General features: G+C 41.0%; 1 protein-coding gene across 1 annotated transcript in view; it reads right to left on the reverse strand.

Moving 5' to 3' along the window:
• The window catches only part of fam49a (family with sequence similarity 49 member A), a 44,179-nt gene extending 22,309 nt beyond the window's left edge, over positions 1-21,870 (reverse strand). Inside the window, exons 1-2 of the mRNA XM_034150436.1 lie at positions 21,754-21,870; positions 12,599-12,711 (exon numbers count right to left, since the gene is read on the reverse strand). The gene's annotated coding sequence lies outside the window, so the exon portion shown is untranslated. The remainder of the gene's footprint in view (positions 1-12,598; positions 12,712-21,753) is intronic.
• Between the last annotated feature and the right edge of the window lie 882 nt (positions 21,871-22,752).

A 22,752-nucleotide genomic window follows, 5' to 3' on the forward strand; every position in this document is an offset into this window, starting at 1 on the left:
TGCTTCCCTTTTCTCTCTGTCTTTTTCCCTTTCATTTCTCCACTTCCTCTTAAAGGTGGGGTAGGTAATTTTGGAGAAACCAGCTTGAGTGCGCTAGAATTTCCTTACAGAGCCCCTCCTCCAACACACACGAACGCGCACATGACCAATGAGGGCACAAGATAAGTTTGTGCACGGATGGAAGGCTGACAGGCAGGTAGGCCATCCAGTTACTTTAGCCGGGCTGGCTAAAATGATTGGTCGTGCTTTTTACAGCGCTACGGCTTCCACAGATGACATTTTTTTATGCATTTATTGTCAAAGCATTTCATATATGCATTGCTATCGGGATGTTAAGAGCATTCCATGGAATATAACAAAAAGTCTTTCTGAAATAAATTACATACCCCACCTTTAAGTGACTCAAAGCTGGATACTTTTAATTTGTAATACTTTTCCATGCCAGGATACAAGCAGGTGTCGCCAGGCAGTCAACTCATTTGCACAATGACACTGAATTAAATTATACCGGGAGTCCATTTACAAACTAGCCAGCAGATTTTGGACCGATTATAAAAACAGCCATTAGCTACCCAGACGGAGAGACGGTCATCCATCTAACCCTTCATATGGGCAGTTATTAGCGCAATAGCCAGGCAGTAAGCAGATGACTCAGTTTAATGGTCAGAAAGTCAGTAAATCTGTCAATCATGCCGGCAGGTGGTGGAGCCAGACAGAGAGGATGGAGATGCGTGCAGACTCAAAAAAATAAACATGTTTTTCAGGAAACATCAATCGAGAGCCGGAATGGAATTTTCCAGTGACCCCACCGGGAATAACATGCATCATAATACAGGCCATCATGCCCCTTTCTGTGTTATTAAACAGTATGAATGCTGTGAAAGCATTTATATATTGGATCATTTAGTTAATTTAACTTTCTTGGGACAGCCTTTTGTCACAATGAGATCACTCTGTTTCGCTAACCAGACTTAAACCCAGTTATCTATTAACTTTAAAAAAAAAAAAATGGATGTATCTCAGGCAGTTTCTCAGGTCTTTCTTACATATCTAGTCTGTTCTCACCTACTCTCAGTCTGAATTGTTCTTTGCCCCAAGGGAAATGAGGACTATCAAAAAACACTGGTGTCTTCATTACATGACACTTAATATAATTAGCTGTTGCTGTAATTGAGCTTGACTGTATTTGTACACGTTTCTGGATGAGGGACTGATTTGTGCAAATCTTCTGTAATACAGATCACTCTATTCATCCATTGGGCAGTCAGGCTGTGATATTTAGCATATGTCAGCCATTAGCCCATAGAATAAACTAATTGAACATTTCACGACGACCCTAGCATTGACGCAATAAGCCGTCTCCGTATTCAGCACTCTTTATTCTAAAGTCCCGCCCACATCACATCTGATTGCTTTAACATGACTACTAATATTCTACCAACACCCCCGAAGGTGCAAAGCAGCTGCTGGGCAGTTTATAATGAAGTTACCATGAACATCCTTTACTCTGATGTTGCAAAAGAACCCCAGAAATTCAGCTAGTAATGATCCAAAATGAGTTAGAATATAACTGGTTGTAAGTTAAGTTGTATAAAAACAAAAACAGCAGGTTAGGAAGATGAAAATAAGGGAAATAGTTCCAGTTTACTATTAAAATGCACAAAATAAGATTGACATTTCATATTGTCGTATGCATTATAACAACTTAAAGCTTAAATGATATATCATTTTTTCAAGGAACATATATAGCCTTGTCTTGACAATAAAATCGTAGATGTGTGCAATTGATAGTAAAGTTTTGTAGATTTACAGCAGGGGTGGGGAACCTCCGGCCCCCGGGCCGTATATGGCCCGCGAGACACACCCGCAAAAAAGAAAAGAATTAAAGAAATCTAGACCGCAAAAAAATTAAACAAGCGAGTGCCTGTTTTTCCTGGCCAAGGTCAGGGTCCTTGAACACAACATGAGCCTAAGTTGTCATCACGTGGTATAGGTCTCGTCTGACAGGGTTCTGACGGAGAGCACCAGAACGTCGCTCCGGCACTTCAGAAATGGCAGTACCCATAAGGAGCTGTACACATGCCGCAGTTTTTGCGTGGCTGTGTCTTTAGTTGAAAGCCCAGTGGCGATCTGTTCATCTGTCATACTGATCATACAGTCAATCACTTTGTTGTTATTAGCATCTGGTTAGCTAGCTTGATGCTTTTAACTTCAACATTTAAAAAAAATCTTCCCGGGGGAGCATGCCCCCCGGACCCCCCTAGAGGAGGTTGGGTCCACCCCCCACTTAAATCATGTTCACATGGATAGGAAACTAAATACATTTGCACACATCTTGTCCATATCTTTCTGTTTTGGGGGTCATGCCACAACCGTGCTCGTGCATGCATGCGCGAGTCATGGTAAGATATCTGGATTAAGAGCTTGCTTTTTCTTTGCACAGCATGAAAGAAAGGCCAAATGAATGGGCTCTGATTTTAGTATTTTTAAGCAGAGGTCAATAATTTGTACGGCCCTCGGAGGATGTTGAAAAAATGAAAATGGCCCTTGAGAGGAAAAAGGTTCCCCACCCCTGATTTACAGGGTCTGTTGCATAAACCAAGCGGCCCATAAACAACCGATTAATGCTTTAATTGTACGCTACACCTAAAGGAAGGGAGCCTCACTCTACAGACGGAGCTCACTCTGTCAAGGCGTGGGCGGGTGTAGGGACGGGTTGGAACTGGGCCTATGATGGCAGCTTCAGTGGAACTGTTTCTAACACACTTCCTCCACATACACATTACCTGTCTGGTCAGTTTTAAGAAATTATAATCTTTTTTAAACACTGATTCACCAGACCCTGGCAACCAATGTCCAGTACAAACAAAGAGTAATGAAGGAAAAGGAAAACATTTTTATCACAATTTAGTTTGAGACAACGCTAACATTTGCAACAGGTGTCAATTAATTATTGACATGGTCCTTTAATAGCACTCACACATTAGTCTATTTTGTGAACAACCACACACTCCGTCTACAGGCTGCTTCTAAAAGCTGTTTCCATGGTGATAGCAGAGATGTCGGTTAAAACAGGGGAAGCACATTAATATAAGTGCTACCCTGACACACACACACACACACACAAAAAGGGGAAGGTGTGTGATGAAAGCTGCTGCCACTTCTGGTTGACTGCATGGAGGATGCTAAACCTTCTGGGTAAAGAGAGGAAGAGTGACAGAATGCAGACGTGTGATAAAGAAGTAATCCTGAGGGAAATCTCAGGTAGAAAATATGAGTTGTGCATCCAAACTAAATCCAGAAGAAGAAAGAGAGCAACAGTATTGTGACTATGTTGCTTAGGGAAATGCACTGTGACTAAACAAAGAAGAATGACGGAAGTGGAGCTAAACTGAACAGCGCTGGAAAAGGCCTTCAAAGCATGGATAATGTTTTCAAATCTCATCCACAACAAACAGGAAGCAACATCTTCCTTCGTGAATGAAACAGTTGTAGATCTATAAAAGGTGCATTAACATGGAAAGACACACTACTTGCTACTACCGAATGTAATCTTCCAATGGTCTGTAGCCAACGTTTACACAAGGAGACCAAAGACTCCATATCCCACAGTTCACTGGGTTAAATGGACCATAATAGAGAACATTCCCGAGTCCCTCTTATCTGTCCCTCATATCAGCTGTGCTTTCACAGACTGTTTACTTGGCCAACATTAGCCTCAAACCACTGAGTACTTCATGAATCAGTAAGAAGCCTTTATAATCTAGTGCAAATTTGTCCAACACAGTTTGAAGTGTCCTTACCGATAAAGCTTTAAATACAGTATGTCAGCAAGACATATCTCTTTGGCTTTATTTATGTTCTTCCAATGAGTATTGTGTCATCTGCTCACCTTGAAATTGTTACTCATAAATATGTCCATGAAATGCTACATTTTCACCCTGAAATGACTCACTTATGTAGATGCCTTTGTAGCTGTGATTTTACTGGAGTTACTGGTGAATGGGTCATAAATATAATGCTATGTCATAACCAGAAAGGTCTCAGAACTCATGCCATAGTGCACCCGGAACAGGATATTGCATTGGCACAGTTATTACTACTACTGAAACACATCGAGGAAATGTGCCAAGAAAGATACAACCCTTGAAAATGTCCTCTGACAACAAAAAAAATCGACATTGTACTCTTCAGAACAATCAGATTTTACTGCATGGCTTTTCAAGTTTAAGGTTTGGTTCCACATTGTTTCACTACAGTTATCAGTCAGTGTAAGAAATCAATTGAGTGAAGAAACATCATGTGTATTTTCCCTGTGCTAACGGAAGAGTGATGAGCACAGACACAAAGTCAGTCACAGAGCATTTGTCAAGGTCGACAGCAGAAGTGCCTTCAACTCTTCTCAGAAAAACTGCTCTGACAAAAAGGCAAGAGTCAAGGTTGTCACACCAGATTGGATTGGATGTAATGCTTCATGATCCCAAGAACAATGGTTCCTGAGTTTTACAGAGAGATGTAAACTGCTGATCTGCAAGTCTCTAGTTCGCAGTCAGAAAGATTTCTTGCCCTGAGGGAGGAACAGGCCGTGACCTACTTTGGATCAAGATCCGTCGTTTTCTCAATACTGCATCCAAGTTTCCACAATCAAAAATTAGGAATAGTTCAAATTTAGCCTGGTCTACAACTATGATAGGCATCCTTTTGTGTTGTATAGTTAGCGGGTACATCCCTGATTTTACTGTAACAGAGACTAAGGGCTATCAGGGGTGACATTTTCTTTACTGTCACCATTGCTTTAATTCTTCCTTGAATTTCAACTAAGGACTCACTCATTAAAAAACAAACAGGTAACAGGTTTGGTGCAATTTTTTAAAACCATGTACAACTCCTAAGTGTGTAAAAAATAGATTTAATTAAAAGTTTTAAAAATCGGATTTGATCAAATATAAAGCCTGGTCCAACACCTCACTCTTCCTAATTTATGTAAAATGTATGTAAATCTGGCAAATAGGTTGTACCATTAAGTTATAAAAAAAAAAAAACACTGCTATTTGAATTCCAAATGATGCATTGTTGAATCTCTCATTTACTTAGGTCAATAATGATCCAGCATGAGTGATTGTTTGTGTTACAAAAAATAAAAGTTAAACACATTATTAATGTAGGCACATCAAATAATTCCAAAGAATGGGTTATATTGTCACTGGGTCCTCCTACAATTAAATGTAATGCATTTACAGTACTCTATTGTGTTTGAGGGCATTTAAAATAATGTAAGTAATTTGTAGTTTTGTGAACATCGTTTGTTTAGTTTGTGTAAAATGACACTATGAGCATTCCGAGTTTAATCAGCTGCTCCATTACATACTCCCTAAACCACAGGGATAAACCCCTGGATAGCGTGACAGCTGTTGATGTTCAGACATCCAGGATTGAACCTGCAACTAAATTATTTACATGGACGAACATTATCTCCAACGCCGGAAAATTCCAACATATATTTCCAATATTGCTCCAGGTCACGCAAAGGGAGTTGGTGTGCACATTTGTGACCGAGTAGAGCGTAAGCTGAAGTCCCAGGTGACACCAGGCAAGTGTGTGTTACTGCACGAGTATGATGGCAAGAGTCTGTCCTCTACTGCAATGTGAAGCGCAAAGGATAGAGTCAGTTAGACAGAAAGGAGGGGGGGGGGGGAGCGACACATCTGGCTCTGGATGATCTGCCTCCTGCAAACACCCTCTAAGGGTTCAAACTGAGGTTAACCCTCAATGGAGGTTCAATGGGCTGGAAGTGTGCAACTGTCCCATGAGTAAGTGTGTGTGTGTGTGTGTGTGTGTGTGTGGAACAACTCTTTCTTCCATTCTGCATGGCAACAGTTGATGAATGGATGATGGATCATGCAGCCCAGTGAGCTCTGTCTGAGGATTTTAGGAGGGGGTGAGGGGGAAACAGAGACATCACTAACCATTAGGATTCATGAGGTTGACAGCGTAATGTAACAAGTGCGTACATTCACTTTGTATTCATTTTATGACATCACACATGACGGTTTGCACTGCAATACCCTTTTAGGAATGTGACAAGAACTGATACTTTGGTACCAAGTTCATTTACTGTAGAAAGTCATATTTTTTTTTACGTATCAGCACTGAGGGCTTAAGACTTACAGCCTTACGCCCAAACTCTAAAATTGAAAAAGGAAAAATAATATTTAAAATTTCGATTCCACCCATTTGTTCCTAAAGCATTCAAGTTGGGCCACTTTAGATCATATAAATGTATACATTTACTACGACGAGTCAATGAGAATCATCCTATCTTTACCTGATAATGCAACATTAAAAAATGTTTAGGAGTAGCCTACAGATGGTTATGTTATCCATTAGCTCTTAGCATCTAATAATGGAGGTGCTATTGACTTGGATTTAGGTGCATTCCAGCACTATTAAAGGTGGGGTATGTCATTTTGGAGAAACCAGCTCGAGATCACTAGAATTTGAAAATACACAGCCGGAAGAAATCTCCCACTTCCTTACAGAGCCCCTCCTCCAACACACACGAACGCGCACATGACCAATGAGGGCACGAGATAAGTTTGTGCACAGATGGAAGGCTGACAGGCAGGTAGGCCATCCAGTTATTTTAGCCGGGCCGGCTAAAATGATTGGTCGTGCTTTTTACAGTACTACGGCTTCCACAGATGACATTTTTTTATGGATTTTTTGTCAAAGCACTTAAGATATTCATTGCTATCGGGATGTTAAGAGCATTCCATGGAATATAACAAAAAGTGTATCTCGAGCCGGTTTCTCAAACTTACATACCCCACCTTTAAGTAAAAATGTGAATTGGGCGAAATTTTGTTTTTAGCCAGAAACGTATACAAGTTTTTGGTTTATAATATATATATATATATAATATATATATATAACTGAGGGAATATGACCCTATCAAATCTGCAATCAAACTTGATAAAGGATGTGTGTTGAGGTACATGGAGATTTTTTGTTTTGTTATTAAACTGCATAAATACAGTGGTATTGAATTGGCATTGACAAACGTGACATTTGACTGGTATTGGTTCCTGGGCCCTTTCTCATTTCACTAATTACCCGTCCTCGACTCCTCGAATCCTCGGTCCTCCGGTAGTGACCCGGAAATGAATTTCAGCATGCCATGTTGAAGGACATCCCATTTCTCTAAATGCACTTCGAGGACCGAGGATCGAGCGCCGAGGAGGCTCTCTGGAGGAGCTATAATCGAGGATACACTGATGGGTCCTCCACGGCTCCTTCGTGGATGCATTTCCGGCAACAGTGATGTTTAAAAGAGTCGTGACGCACGGCCGGACTGATCTCAGCCAATGACAGCTCTGCATGCATCCCCTGGATATTATTTTATTAACTGCTTTCATGGCGACGCGATGTTTACAGTGAGAACAGCTGTGAGGTCCGTGCAGAAAGCAGAGCAGTGTGTATAATAGATATCACTCAGTATAACAATAATATATTACTCTCTTTATTTGTATGCTTTAGTTTAGTAGATATCTAAAAACAAAGAGCTGATATTTTTCTAAAACCATTTAGTGCTTCACATAATAAAATACACAACGGCTGTAGCCTGATTATATGCTTTAGGAGCTGTAAGTGCGTGTGGTACAGGTAGGTGCGTGTGGTACAGTGTGTAGGTGCGTGTGGTACCATGTGTGTATGTGAGTGCGTAGATGCGGCGGACAGACAGGTCTCGGTTTGGTGTCCTATGCTTACTTCTAATACTTGTAAATAAAACTTTTGAGTGCTCTCATACTTGTTTGAATCTGAAATTGTGTATATATATATATATATGTGTGTGTGTGTGTGTGTGTGTGTGTATATATATGTCCGCATCTGTAGCCTGTTATTGTGTCATTATACCGCACTGTGAATGAATTAAAAGTAAATATATAAGTCGTCATGAACACATCTGTCCATCAGACAGAGTGCTGCTGTGCCTCCTGTCATCATTAATGGACGTCTCTTTAAAATGACCGCTCAGAGGAGAGGATTTCTCATTTCTTTAACCGCCTGCTGCTTCCCCTCCTCTCTCCTCGGTTCCCCTCCTTTGCTCCGCCACTCGCATCTCCTGTGGGCGGGACTAAGACACGAGGATAGGAGTCGAGGAGGGGAATTCGAGAAATGAGAAAGGGCCCTGGTATCATGACATCCCTACTACCCTGACATTGATTCCCTCTAACAACAACAAATAAATAAACATAACAATCTAAGAATTCAAACTTCTGCGTGTAAAACCTTTAATTCCTGACCCTCAGTTGAACAGGAAATGGGTCTGTCATCTCACCCCGTGTACACAAAAAGAATGAAAGAAACCCAAAGCAGGTTGAACAAGTGCTGAAAAGTGTGGGAAATGTGTTTAACTGCTTTTATTTTCTCAGGTAGAACAGCACAGAATCATGTGTGCAACTAAAACCATTAGAACTTCCTTATAACAATCAATAGGCGCTTTCACACCGGAGTACTTTTCCCAAGAACTAGGCCGATAAGGGGGGGGGGGATTTGGTTTCACACCAAAAAGATCTGGAACTAGTCCCTAGTTCGCACAAACCTTTTCACCCCCAGATAGTCCCTGCTAGAGAGGTGGTACTTTCCTGGGGAGGAAATGGTTCGTGGGTGTGTCGGCCACACTAACAATTTCTGATTGGTTGGGCGAATTGCAAACCACGCCTCGTAAAACTCCGAAAGGTTTTGTGAAGCCGCCATTTTATTTGCTCGCATTAGCATTATCCCAGCGCACCAACGGAGAGAGACTAATTTATGGCAACACAAAAGAAAACATGGGAGCGGTGGAGACGAGTGATGAGGAGGTGTCGGCGCGATTTTACTCGGAAGACGCACCCAGCAGCTTCTACTGAAGACAGTCCCCAACTCCGGGGGACTCGGGGACTTCGGGTGGCAGTATACGCCGTGAAGTTGTTTGCGGCCTGCCAGTAAACCCAAAGCAGAAGAAGAAGAAGTGACGTCAGCGGCTTCATTTGCGTAATCCTCCCTCAGGGACTTATTCCGGTGAGAATGCGATCTACTAGGACAGTTCCAGGGACTAAAGAGTTCGAGGGGACTAAGTACCGGGGACTAAGTACCGGGGACTAAGTACCGCAAAGTACTTGTTGTGAAAGTGGCTATAGTACACATTAAAGTTCCTCTAACTACATAGTTCTATAATGTCTGCTGCGGTTAAGTCGAGATGAAAGTTCAGTTGTTGTATCCCCTCTAATTAAAATAATCCTGATATATTATTCAAATCACCATCTAGCAACATAGGTGCCATTATAAACTATATGGTCACAGCCTACCTGTGGGGTAAGAAACAACAAATAATTATCTCCATGTACTTGATACAGGAGTAGAAAAAAAACAATTATAACACGTAACAGGAAATGCTCTACGTAGACGACTCCAAGCCGGCTAAACCTGACCTGCAACGTAAAGAATCTGGTTTCAGTTTGCTTCCTTTCCCTCAGGTAACTATTATTAAATAGTCAGCTTACAACACTGACAAACAAGCCCCACAAAAGGTCAAATGTAATGAGGCGAGCCAATTCTCTCGCCTGTATCTTGGTGCACGCAATCAAACCACCATGCTTTCAAAACATTGAACCTGGAACATGATGAAAGTCTTCTAAGTTTCAAACGTGATTAAATGTTCCCAGCTAAATCAAAGCCTGATTTGCTGTTTGTGTTGAGGAAAAAAAGAACTGCCGATGAAATATAAATCCATTTAGAAAAAAGCCTTGTTGAGTGGGTCAACTGCAGTAAATCCCAGATGAAGAGAAATGAACACCGGCCAAATGCTTTCACATCTTTGCCATGCCTCAGTGTTGATCTACCAGTGATATTGGCAAGGTGTCAGATATGGAGATCTTGTAATATCTAGGGAAAAATCACAGTTATGCTCACAGTAAGGCTCATTTTCAGGTTCAAATGTGTATTTTGTGCCTCTACTGTGACATGTCTCCATGCTTTAATGTTCAAATGGGTCTTATTTTTCTCATACTGCCTGTGCTGCAGCACCTCTTTTCACCCTCTGGCTGAGACCAGTACTCAGAGCTGGCCGGCTCTGTTGTGATTGGTCAACCGCCTTAAGATGTCCTGCCCCTTAGCTTATCACGTACAAAAAATGTGTTGTCGCGCAAGCCAGCTAGAAGCGCGAGTGTTATATATAGTGATGTCACTATGTTGCTAAAGTAAACAAAAGAGTCCAATGGAGGCGTTTCAGGCAGGGGGGGGAAGTGTGTAGGAGAGAAACTCCCTCAGGAGGGAACACTGGGATTTAGCCTTTGCAGACCATTTACATGCACAAAAACCTTAATAACACACTATAGGAAAGGGAAAACCACCAAAAACATAATAAAGCCCCTTTGATGCAATATTTTAGCCTGGATTTGAGTAGAATGCCAAATCTAAATCATAATCTTAGAAAAAGGAGAACGTTTCAGTGAACTCACAGATTGATAACAACTTGCAATCCGCAACTGACTTTAATAGGCCAAGACATCTGTCAATCAAGAAAACATGCCTTCGAACTTTCTGGTTATTTATTCCCATTGAAAATGTAATTAAAATGTAATAGCCAAAATAATCTAATTAGAGGCCACTCATTTCCTCAATTTGATTATTTTTCCCAAAGTCCCGATTTGATTAGGAAAAGATCAGTTACGTAGATTTTTTTCTTTTTACTTTGTTTCTTGACTGGATGTCCAATTCAGATAATAACAGAGGTCTGGGCATGTCATTACTCAACCTTCAACACAACAGTTTCTTCACCAGTGGACTTATCCAAACCATTTCTGTCAATTTGTGCTAATTGTAGTTAGTAACACAAGTGAAACGGTTCTTGGTAAAAAGGCCGGTATGTGTGATAACCCAGTAGTTCTTATGTCTGTTAAGTCAACCCTTTTTCCCTCTCCGAGAGACTTTGTATAGACCGAAGGAAACCAAAATCAACACCAATGACCCAAAATAACTTGTGTTTGGGAATCTCTAGGAAAATGACTGGCAAGCACAAACCAATTGTTTAACCAGTGTGTCTCACCACCAGTGTTATTGCGTAACTTTGTCTAATTGGGGAGAATTTACATCCTGAAATACCATAGTAAAGTACCAAATCCTTTACATAAATCAGCCCAAGCCTCCAGTTAAGTGAGTGAAAATATACTTATGTGCTCTTGACCTTTGGTCTGGTATGGATCTGGCCCTTCCTACATCCAGGACATGGTTAAATCATACACCCCAGCACGTGCACTTCGCTCTGCATCAGCCAAACGGCTCGCTGCACCCGCACTGCGAGGGGGACCCAAGTTCCCATCAGCAAAAACACGTCGGTTTGCTATCCTGGCTCCAAAATGGTAGAATGAGCTCCCCATTAACATCAGGACAGCAGATAGCCTACACATCTTCCGGCGCAGACTGAAAACTCATCTCTTTCCACTCCACTTCGAGCGATAGAATTACTAACAAAGAACTGCTAACAGAGCACTTATATACTAATAAAGGACTGGCTTATCTAAAGCCAGCACTTGAAATGTTTTGGCTCTATGAAACCTGATGTACTTATATGATTCTGTTTTCTTCAAGTTTGTATCTTCCTGGTCGAATGCACATATTGTAAGTCGCTTTGGATAAAAGCGTCAGCTAAATGTAATGCAATGTAATGTATAATCTGTTCAAACTTGCTACCTCGGTGCTGAAGGTTGTTACTGTAGTTCTATATTTTGTTTTATCCTAACAAAAATCAGGAAAGTAGTACCAACCAACCAGTATGTCACAATATTAAAGGATCAGCTAAACTGTGATTAAAACTGATAACATTAACGATTGCAGAACAACTTAAGATAGTTGGCATAAACACAGAAAGGATTATGGGATCCATTATCTAGTGGTAACCTTAACTAAGAATGTTAGATGCATCTACATGGCACTATGGAGAGATGATCAGCAAGTGGCATATGGTCAATCTCCGCTCAAGTTAAGCCCATTAACTAGAAAAAAAACATTTAAAATGCACCAGCCACATTTAAAAACAAAACAAGATCGGCCTTGGCCTTGTGCATCCATATTTAAACTCCTTGCTGTTTTGACTAGCCAGGAAAACAGCCCTTCAAATTGGGTTAGGGGAGCTGCGTCTCCCTCAGGCTTCCTTCGCTGGAGCAAATGTGACAGCAGGGCGTGTTGGGGGGAGTTGAGCTCAGCTCCAGGGGAGGTTGGCTGAGTTTTGCCCTAATATGGACACAGGCTGGGGGTGGGGGGTGTGCGGGGTGCTGCTGGAAGGCAGAGGAGAGGAGGGTGGGCTGGGTGGAGTAGGGGAAACCTGCCCAGCACCACCACAATGGCAGCCTTGCTTCTCCCTGCTGTATCATTGACACTTTTTATCCTGCCTCCTACAGTACTGGCAGCAGAGGATTCCTCTGTTTTGGTCTGCTAACCGTGCTCCAAACACTTGAGCAGTTAGGACTCGTACATCAGGCTCAGCTCATTTTTAAGTACTCTTGTTGCTCTCGCTCAGAAAGCAAGTATATCACACAGCCATAGACTCACACACACTTACAGAGTCCAGTGCTCAGCAGCAGCACTCAGCTCTGTGCAGTCAGCTGGGCCTGCTGCCTCATTTTACACTGGCTCATCACAGACTCACTACTATCCCTTCACCACATCTGGCCTCTGGTGTAGAGAAAAAAGGGAATCTCATTATGACAACAGAGACAAAAAAGTCACAGTGGTGATTTTTTCTGTTTGCAGACCCGAGTAGTGGGAGGGGTCTCAGTGAACGTAGTAAACAACTCTTCTGTCAATGCTGAGAAAGTGGGGAAAAAGGGACTGCCAAAGCCCATGAAGAGAACAATACAAGAAGGAAAAGAAATCAAGGCAAAGTAGGAAAGTTAAGGAGGGCGTTTGGTATTCGGAGAGGAGGAGGAGGAGGTAGAGCTGGCTACCAGCAGCCATTGCTGCGTAGAGTGGGTCTCCAGGCGTAGAAATTCCTCCTACGTCTCTGCTCAATGCCACTTCTGTTCTGCCAAGCCCTGTATGTCAGCAGCACTGCAGATACAAAGGGAACCATGTCTGTGTGTGACTGAGACTTGTGTGAAGCTAGTGTGTGTGAGAGCATCAAGCAACCACTGCAGGCTCCTTCTCTGCTGGGTGGAGGCACAGAAGATGCCTTGACCCTGATGGCAGGACAATCCTAATTATTATGCTTTATTTTATTTGTAATCATCAAGCAATTTGTATTTAGTATTTACAGGATACTGAAAGCAGCAAAACGTTATCATTAATAGTGATTTCTGAATGATCTATTTATCTTACAAAACTAGTAATAATAAATAAATAATGACTCGCGATTATTTGTGACTGATATTGCAATTGCAGGATATTGGAGGGGTTGGTCATGTTTCAAACATAATTCTCATTACATTTGAAAACTATATTAAATTATTATGTGTGTTTTATAAGAGGATCTGTAGCATCAAATATGTTTTGTTATGTCTATATATATAATACATTTTGTAGCACAGAATATGTCTGCAGCTCCACAGTACTTAAAGTGGTATGTTAACACATTATTATATAGCCTTCGATAACATTTCACAAATATTGTGTTTTCTGCCATTTGAATATTGCACTTATACATATACAAACCTATTTATGGCTTTCCTCGAACATTGGCTCTACAGTGAAGGATCAGTGCTAATCACTTCCGATTGGTCCGGCAGACGACTCCTGACCTTTGGCTTCAGTCATCAGACAAATCTGTTTATCTTGACACAGGCCAAGATCAAGAATACTGGCTCAATTAGTCATGCACCATATCTAGGCCACATCTTTTCCTTACTCTGCTTTGCTAGAGTACCACTTTGCTACCTTTGCTCTGAGTCTGCATAAGTGCAAGTCCAGCTCAACACTCAGTTGCAAATAGGAGTGTGTACAGAGCACAAGCAGAACACAATGTCAGAAAATAGGAACTTCGACTACTGAAGGTGATAACAGTGCTATGTTAATCTTTGCGGAATTGAGACGTGACTAATTGCAGGAAGAACTGCATATTTATACATGTTCACAAATACTGCACACTAATTTGATCATGCAGAATTGTGTGTTCTAGTTTTAAGTAGCTATGCAACACAAAGAAAATATCTTGTAACACCCTCTGAACCTAGGAATAATTATGTTATCAAACTATCAAGATATATAATCAGCAATAAGCATGACAATGCTAATATACAGTCTTGAGCAACAGAGGTTAAGACAGTACTTTGACACACACACACACACACACACACACACACACACACACACACACACACACACACACACACACACACACACACACACACACACACACACACACACACACACACACACACACACACACACACACACACACACACACACACACACACACACACACACACACACACACACACACACACACACACACACACACACACACACACACACACACACACACACACACACACACACACACACACACACTAAAGCGTGACAGCTGTCCTCTTAAACGTCCTAATATTCCTGCTCTCACACACTGTTAGCTTGTCATGAACAATAAACAGCTGTAAATCTCTGGATTCTCGCACCTGCTGAGAACAGTGGAAGAAGTTGTGCTGAATTGCAAAAAGCCACTCAAGAAGCAGAGATCCTTCTGCCAGCTGTGGAGAAGCAAGAAAACAGGTGGCGGTGCAGCACACAGTCAGCTCTCTGACGCATATAGGGTGGTGCAGGAATGAGTCCCAAAGCCCTGAAATGAGTTAGCATTTTAGAACTTCCGGTTCGCTCGTCTTGAAAACAATATTTTTTTCATTGGGCTTTTGGTGAGATGCCTGAAATAAGATCTGTGGTAAACACGAGCTTAAGAGATTGTTTACGTTCTCTTCTACAACATACAATAAGTCAGTAAAAACCCTACTGGTGAATGTCTGGAGTTTATAAGCGTCATAAAAACGGTAGTGACTGAGTGAGACTACTAAACGTTATCACACAGAACATTAGCCACCTTTAGCTTAGCAGCGATAACGTGACTTCAGGCGACCGTGATGTAGTTCGTTGTCAGCCTAATGTTACATTTGTACTTCTTGCATTGAATTTATACTTCAACAATTAGGAAAGTGTTGTTAATATGTCGAGATTATCCTGCTTGACAAAACATGTAAATATCTTGTTTTCTACAATATTACAAAACCCAATGGAAAAATCCCATTGCTTTGAGTTGAAGAAGCCCTTGCGATGCTAACTCCCATGTCTGTCTACAAAAAGCCATCACTGCATCACTCTTTGGTTGCATGTTGTATCAAAATCCATTTAACATTCCAACTGAATATGCTTTCAAACTCACATCAAGCATCAAGCCAGAAAAAGAGAAGTGTCATGTAGGTAATTCCACTTCATAAAAACCAAACCATAACCATAAGTGTGATTCACAGAGCAGAAGTCAACCCTGGCAATAGACATGTGATCATCATTGCTGAATTATAGTCCCTGTGCTGCATACATGTGACCAGTCAGTAGCATGACAAATACGTCAAAGAATGAGACAAATTCAATCTGAGTTTCATAACTTTCAGCCAAGCTTTGTACCGTAACATATTTCCAAAAGGGTTCCAATTTTCCATTGGCCTAGAATAGCAAGATGCTTTGGGCATTGGTGCATAAATAAACTGCCAAAGCAAAGAAGCCGGTCGTTGAAAGTAGTTTGTACAAAATCGATAGGACAGATGGTGTGCATTTTAAATGACCCCGTCACACCACCACTCAAGTTTCAATAACAACAGGTTACTTATCTATCATGAGGCAGCATGAAACCCTACAAGGCCAAATAAGGACAAATGAAAGTCATATTAAAAAAAGAGGAACACAGGAACATTAAATCAAACCACTAACAGCAATACTGGATCACTTGGGGGGGGGTAATAAACGTACCAGCACTGACGATTAACAGCACGGCCTCTGCACAATAGTAGCCAGCGAGAGCAGACTGCACAGTAACAGACTTACAGAGAGCTGTTGTCCCACTGACAGGATGTGAGCATAAAAAGTGAAACGTGAGCGGGAAGTGTGTGGGGTCATAAAGCAGCGCAGTTCGACACACACTTGTTCTCACAGCCAGACAGATAAAGAGACAGGCACACGTTAGTTTGACGTAAAACAGGAACTTGGAGAAGACAGTCATTTGTATTTCACTGCGACACAGCCACGGTTGACTACACACACACAAATAAGTAATTTCCTGAAAGTAATAAAAACAGGATGCGATCGAGGACAGCCAAGAATGAAAATCATACACATATTGTAGAAGTCTGAAATGAGAACGTTATTTAAATCCTGTGTGGACATTGAACGCTTGTGGGTTAAGAGTTAAAACACTTTACGCTTTTAGGGGATAAGCTGCCCTAACAGATGAGATGTATTAATCCTGCTTTGCCAAATAGTGGGACTGAAAAGGCTCCTTGTGTAAGTGGGTGGATGATTGCAGCTGAAATGATAGCCCTGAGTTATAGGCCTTTCAGCCATCATTAAATCTCTTCTGAAGCTGCATTCACACCAACATTGTATATGCACTCATTTGTATGCACATGGAAAAGAAATAGACACAAGCAGAGAAGGGATGCTGCAAAGATTCGCTGTAGCGAGGGGTTTTGTTGGTTAATGCAAGCAAAGCTATTGCGTGTGAGCAGTCCAATAAAGAAGGAATGCCATATTATTTTACTTTTGCTGTCCACTAATCTCTATTTTCTGTTGAAACCAAATGTTGAGCAGTAGAATAAAACAACACAGCATAGGAATGAAGCTAGTGTGTGTAATGTGTCACTAATGGGGCAAACCAGCACGCAGGCTACATTGGGACGTATTTTTGTAAGAAGAGCCGGAAGTTCATATTGCAATGGGATTTTTCTGTTGGGTATTAGACTATTGCAGGACAAGATCTATTGCATGTTTAAGATACCAACACAATTTGTTCAGCAGGAATATATACACACACGTTCACACCACGTAAATAATAGATGAAGCAAAAATGCAACTTTCAAAAGTAAAAGGCGACGCTAGCCGAGTTCAGCAGCCATACGAAGCCGTGAGCTGAGGGAGAGAGGCCGAGCGCACTTGCCATGTTTGTGGATTCAAATGTTGTCATAAAGCAATATCTTTTGAAAACTTAAAAAGGAGGATATACTTTTTTATTTTAATATTTGTAACTTTCTGTTCCATCTATATGTTACTGTACACAGTTAATTTCTCTCTTTCACTTGTATTACCGTCCCATTCACAGGGACACACACTCTGTTAGCTGAGCATCTGAGGCTCTGGAGCCAGTGAGAAGTCTGTTGTGTTTTCTGTTCCAGCCCAGATGGCAGCGTTGGCTGAGTCAGCGGTGGCTGCTGCTCCACAGTAAACTGGATGATTAGTCATTGACAACAGGAGGAGAGCCGAGTGCTGATAGCCAGGAGCTGAGGGGCTGAAGGACTTATAGCCAGTTTGTTCAGTCTGAATGAAATACTGATTCAAAGAAATGTAATGAGAGTGTTCAAGGATGTGCACCACATTGCCATTAACTAACAAATTAAACAAAATCAAGATGATTAAGGCGTCACATATTTTATTGAAGATATTTCTGTTTTCTTGGACAAACGTTGTCCAGGTCAGTTGCCATATTTGCTTGGGATTTAAAAAATAACGGTTGTTACATTCTTTTTTGTGTCAATTAATGCAACAGTGACATGCTTATTCTTCAGTTAAATAAACAAACACAGGAGGAGTTTCTCTGATCTTGGCCAAAATTGAACACACATGAACATTACATTACATGTCACTTGTTAGACGCCGTTATCCAAAGCGACTTACATACTCAATACTGTGGACAATCCCCACAGGAGCAATTTGGGGGGACGCGTCTTGCCCAGGGACACAACGACATGCTGACTGCAGTGGGGTTTGAACCTGTGACCCCCTGATCCGAACACCAACACACTGCACCACACGCCTCCAAACATGTGTGATCGGATGCACCAGAGGCAGACATGCAGCGCTGCAGGCTAACCTCAGTTGGCATCTAAAGTGATTTAAGGATTCACACTGCTTGTTCAGCTAAAACCTCCTAACAGACTTGGCACAGAGCACAATGCTGGAAGGAAATCCTTTGAGATTTCTCATTTATTGTCACAAAGCAACTTGTGATTCATAGTTAGACTAACAAACAGAAACCTGCTGTTGCTGCTGCAGGCATTTGGAGTTTTGGAGCAGCTTAACTGCAAATATCACATTACCTTTCTCCAGCCTGGTGAGGCTTTAACGCAACACATTTAAGTAGCTGGGTGTCTCTTTGCAATAGGACTTTAATGGCTGCAGTCATCATATTTCACACATCAGAAGGGTAGCTTGCAAACTATGTTTCAGATGGATAGTGTTTCTTTGATCATGACAATACATATTCAACCCAAAAGGTGATTTATTGCATGTTGCTATGTAGTTATGCTTGAGGTTTCACATCAATTCAGCCCAGTGTTGGGCTGCGGTTGTAGACATATAAAGTTTTCTGCCTCGTGTAGAAAAAAAGAATGCTAAACATCATCAGCAAACTTGTCTAAGGTTATATATGCAGTCTCTTCTTATCAAATTTCCTTCAGAGGCTGTGGCAGAGCTTTTTGTGGCAGCCTAGCCGTGCTAAACAAGTACAAAAGAAACACTGCGATGCAACACAAAAGGCCCCGTGACTGCCTCAGGCAACCTGTAATGCAACAGCAGGTTAAAAACCACAATGTGAAAAAAGGGCAGTGTTTGAGAGGGTGTGAGTCGCCATATCCTGTTTTTCTGTCACTGAACCGTGAGAGAACAAAACTACGAGACTTTAAACTGCAATCTAACAGCTACTTCTCTGACAGAGTAATGCTCAATCAGTGTTTCAGCCACACACACATGCTGCATTCAGACTCTGCCAAGACACATTTGTAAAGTCTGACTATAAGTCTATTGCTCTTTCTGTGTTCTCTCATTTGCTGCACCACATCTCTTCAGCACACCATCTGAAACTTTAACATGGATCACAAGAGCTACACAACACACATCAATAACTGATTGCCCAGTTTACATTCGCTGCACACTTAAGATAATCAGGAGAGAATCATTGCCAAAAACCTGTCTGCTTGAACATCGCTGAGATTTTCAAAAGCAATGCATCAACTTGTCCTTACAACAATATTATTCAGTTTGAAACATCTATAGACATGTTCCAGGCGTTACAAAAAATGGGTCTAGCTATTTCAACAGTCTATCATCACTGTGGTGTGTCTTATGCATGTCTGACATATCAAAGCAGAAGTATTGATATAAAGTCAAACAGAACAAGATCTGGTTAATACGTGGTGGAAAGTGTCACATCATATCTTGCCGTGTACAGTAATGACATGGCATCTTCCTTTTGGGGCTACATGAAGTCCTACATGCGCTAACTTGTCTGAATGGTGCTAAAAGTGAATACTGAGGCGCACAGCTAAACTACGTCATGCAAAGAACATGCAAAGCATTTCAATGTCGTCTTCCATGAGAGATCACATTAATCCACAACAGCCATTGTCCAGCATGTTTAAGACACAGAACAACACACACACACACACACACACACACACACACACACACACACACACACACACACACACACACACACACACACACACACATCACACACACACACACACACACACACACACACACACACACACACACACACACACACACACACACCACACACACACACACACACACACACACACACACACACACACACCACACACACACACACACACACACACACACACACACACACACACACACACACACACACACACACACACACCACACACACACACACACACACACACACACACACACACACACACACACACACACACACACACACACACACACACACACACACACACACACACACACACACACACACACACACACACACACACACACACACACAGCTGTTGCTGTATGTTCTCTTAAAAAAAAGAGCGCCATTTCAGTGCATTGCAGACCACTATAAAGAGCATTCCTCTCAGAAGCACTACATTAAGGGGATTTATAGCTGGTTTTCGATGTAAAGCTGGTTATCAATATGTCCGTCATTTTGGGTCCGTACACTTTCTACATTGAAACATTTACATGTCTCCACAATTCTGTGTTTTCGTGTTTCAGAGAGCAAACCAATGGGGACTTCATTTTAAGGAAAATCCTTAGTCATCATGAATAATTTCTCAAACAATCAATATCAACTATGTTATACAGCACACTAACACACACTGTATCTTACTGCGTACTACCCACCTACACCTCAACACTGCAATGACTCATAATACTCAACTGAATGAACAATTATGTATTGCTGTTATTGGTTGAAATGCAGTATGTACTGCAGTAACATTAAATGGTGCAAAAGATACTTGTTTATTGTCAGATCATGTCAAGAGAAGAGAAGGGAAGAGAATAGAAAAGAAAGAAACAGCTGCTGCTGTCGATGATTTACAACTGAAGTCTGAGAACAACACATATTTAAAGAAACTAGGATAATACAACTTTTCTACCGGTTACACAAGTAGAGAAAGTCACACATAATAACACACAACACCATATTTTGTTCCAACCACCTGCCAGTATATGGGTCATTCCAGAATTGGAGGATATGTTCTGTCCCAGCTATGACATTTCAAATGATCCCTGCCCAAAACGCTAAAACATGCACTCATGTTAAATATACTTACATTTAAATACAGTTGCAGAAAAAGTGGCTTCAAAATATTGTTTAAAATATCAAATAGCTCTCGAGCACCCCCTAAAATGACATTTTTCTCTTAAAATGCAATGTCTATACATAATTTTGTATAATCTACATGTGTCACCTGTTTTACTGTATTTTCCTAAATAAATGAATTGCCTTTATTGTTATTGGCACCAGGGAGCATAAGCATGTTAAGGTTGCTGGCCCAAAACATTTTTGTGATGGTTTACTACATGTCTTCCTCAAATACATAACAGAAAACTAGAAGTTAAGAAGTTTTGATGTATTTTCCTCCAATTCTGTAAGGACCCATATGTACAGCAGTACATTAATGTCACATCGTGCTGTACTCTTCACAGTAGTTTACCGCAGTGATGTGGATGGTAAGAGTTATCAAAGTGTTATAACTTGAAGCAAACCATGGTCCAAAAGCATTTCAATTCTCTCAGTCACATATTTATCAAAGCATTTAAGTGTCGGAATGAAGCAACAACTAAAATATTGGTACATACTGACAATGGGTTCTGAAGACTCAAATTAAATGTGGCTTGTATTCGGCTGCTACTTGCAAGCTAAGTTTGCTGGCTAGCCAATGCGACTGTTAGCTGGCACTGCTGACAAGCAAACCCTGCAGAAACGTATTTCCTCAATGAACTGGTCAGCAATACTAAATAGAGCCAAAGCGGTGATGAATACGTTTCTTGTTAAACGGCAGCAAATAACTACTTTCAGCGCTAAAAAGCGGCTAATGTTAGCTAGCACGTTAGCGCTTCCTCCCCGGCATCTCTTCCCATGTGAACTCGTTTGACAGTCACTGATTTGACGGGGATACACACTTTGGCACAACACCAGGCAAAGGAAATGCAACTCAGCGCCCACTAAACACGAGTAAAAGTTGGTTTAACACAAAAACTCACCTATATGTTTCTTGGGGAGTACTTTTTAGGATGTAATGTTGGTCTCAGCCGTACTTTCACCGACCTTGGCAGCTCCGTGTGTCCCCAGCAGTGACAGACAACAACACTCTCAGCGCATACCCCTCCCTCTGCCACCAGGAAAACCAAGAAAAAAAATCGATGTTCATGCTCCGCCCATTCTCTTTCGTAATTGGTCAATATCAAGGACAGTGCCAAATGGGCCAATTACATCTGCTGTTGTTTTTTTGTATTGGTGCAACAGTAATGCAGCAAATGATAACCTATATGCACTGCTTTAAAGTGAAACATATTTTTGATGAAAACACAAAACGTTTATGAGGCTTTATCTATTGTTATATTCTATAGCTTTCATTTCCAATCTATCCTTTCTATTAATTAAATCTTCTATGTATGCACCACTAAAGCAGATTCCTTGTATTTGTAAACTTACTTGGCAATAAACCTGTTTTTGATTCATTGTGATTCTTTAAGTCTATAAAACTATTATATTTTTGACAACCTTTTGGGCTGTTTAAGAATATGCAAAGTGTATGCTACTTTCTTTATGGTTTATGGATTCCTGCTACTAGTAATAACACTACTATTTTACCACTTTTAGTGTTCCAAGTGTAGATCATTTCATTGTATATACATCGTGGGAAAAGGTATAGTATAGTATATTAGTTTATAAGAACATTAGTAAGTCGACAGGCAATGAATGAGCAAAATAATGATTAATTGTAGTAGTCACTTTTTCTGGGTTAAGTTTCTAAAATATTTTTTGATTCTTATTAATTTATCGTCTATGACAGTAAAACATAATATCATTGAGTTTTGGTCTGTTGGTCGCACAACACAAGCATTTTAAAGAAGTCGACTTGCTCTCTAAAAAAATATATATATTCAAAACATTACATTTTACAGAAACAAAAGATGAGTTGACAATTTGAGTTATAGTTGCAGCCAAAAACAAACAATTTGGAATTAGGAAGTGCAGAT

Source organism: Trematomus bernacchii, unplaced genomic scaffold (genome assembly GCF_902827165.1).
Source record: "Trematomus bernacchii unplaced genomic scaffold, fTreBer1.1, whole genome shotgun sequence".
NCBI classification, from domain to species: domain Eukaryota; kingdom Metazoa; phylum Chordata; class Actinopteri; order Perciformes; family Nototheniidae; genus Trematomus; species Trematomus bernacchii.